The sequence below is a fragment of the Myotis davidii genome, unplaced genomic scaffold (assembly GCF_000327345.1).
Source record: "Myotis davidii unplaced genomic scaffold, ASM32734v1 scaffold427, whole genome shotgun sequence".
Taxonomy (NCBI): domain Eukaryota; kingdom Metazoa; phylum Chordata; class Mammalia; order Chiroptera; family Vespertilionidae; genus Myotis; species Myotis davidii.
Window position 1 is genome coordinate 232,029 of NW_006298051.1, and position 1,166 is coordinate 233,194.

The 1,166-nt window shown below is 68.3% G+C and overlaps 1 protein-coding gene across 1 annotated transcript in view; it reads right to left on the minus strand.

The window, feature by feature from the left end:
* The window catches only part of PRDM16 (PR domain 16), a 37,308-nt gene that overhangs the window by 4,780 nt on the left and 31,362 nt on the right, over positions 1-1,166 (minus strand). The window lies entirely within an intron of this gene.

A 1,166-nucleotide genomic window follows, 5' to 3' on the forward strand; every position in this document is an offset into this window, starting at 1 on the left:
GGCGGCCCGCACAGGGTGGGGTGCTCCTGAGGGCCCAGCGGGCACTGTGGGGGGCCCTGGTGTCCACTTCAGGCAGAGAGGACACGGGACACACATGCAGGCCTCCAAACAGCTGCCCGGGGCACGTGCCTGTCCCCGGGGCAGCCAGGACAGCCCACGGCCGGACATCAACAACGGGACCTTCTCTCCTGGTTCTGGAGCCGGCGCCCAACGTCCAGGTGTCACGGGCTGGTCCTTCAGGCCGTGAGGGGGACCCGGCCCAGGCCCCCACTCTGGGTGGCTCCCCGCATCCTCGGCCTGTAGACCCACCCCCTCTCTCTGCTCCGTCTTCGCATGACATCCATTCTATGTGCACGTCTGCGTCCAAATCTCCCCCTTACAAGGTCCCCAGTGACATGGGATGAGGGTCACCCAACCCCAGTGCGACCGCATCTTCCCCCATCAGGTCACGTTCCGAGGCTCCCGCGGGCCAGGCCTCCAACAGAGGGACCTGCAGGGGCACCGTTAGCCTTGAGGCCGGGACCCCCGGTGGGGCCTGAACCCCCCGACGCTCAAGGGCAGTGGTGCCGAGTGAGGACCACCCGTTCACACTGGCCCCACGGATCTGCCAGGGGCCCTGCACTTGAGGGATGTACGTTGACCGAGACCCTGGTTCCCACTTTCAACAGTGACGTGGGGCACCTCCAGCCAGGGCTCCGGGCTCCCTGGATGGGGCGGTCCGAGGGCCTGGTGTGTGGCTGGCTCTGCCCGGCTCTCTGGGGACTCGGGCAGCCTCCTCCGTCTGAGCCTCCCTCACTCCCCTGTCCTGAGCAGCAGGGAAGCCCTGGCGGACGCGCATGCCAAGGTCAGGGGGTAGGATGGCGCCCTGGGAATCCCGAGGGCAGGGACCCCTCTCCTGGGCACTGCCCTCACCCGATGGGGGTGGATGGGGGCCCTGGGCCCAGGGACGGTAGAGCTGCAGCCCACCCGTGGCCACCATGGCGGCCAGTGCCCTGGGCCTGGGTGTGTGGCTGGAGCCAGGTGCCCCACTCCTCTGGGCCTCAGTTTTCCCTCTGAGGAACTAGGGGATCGCACCCCGAGGCCTCTGGGAGTTGGCCGTGTCTCTGGTTCTTGGACGCCTGGTCTGGCACCAGCCGCCTCCCAAGGAGCAGCTCTTCCTGGGGTCA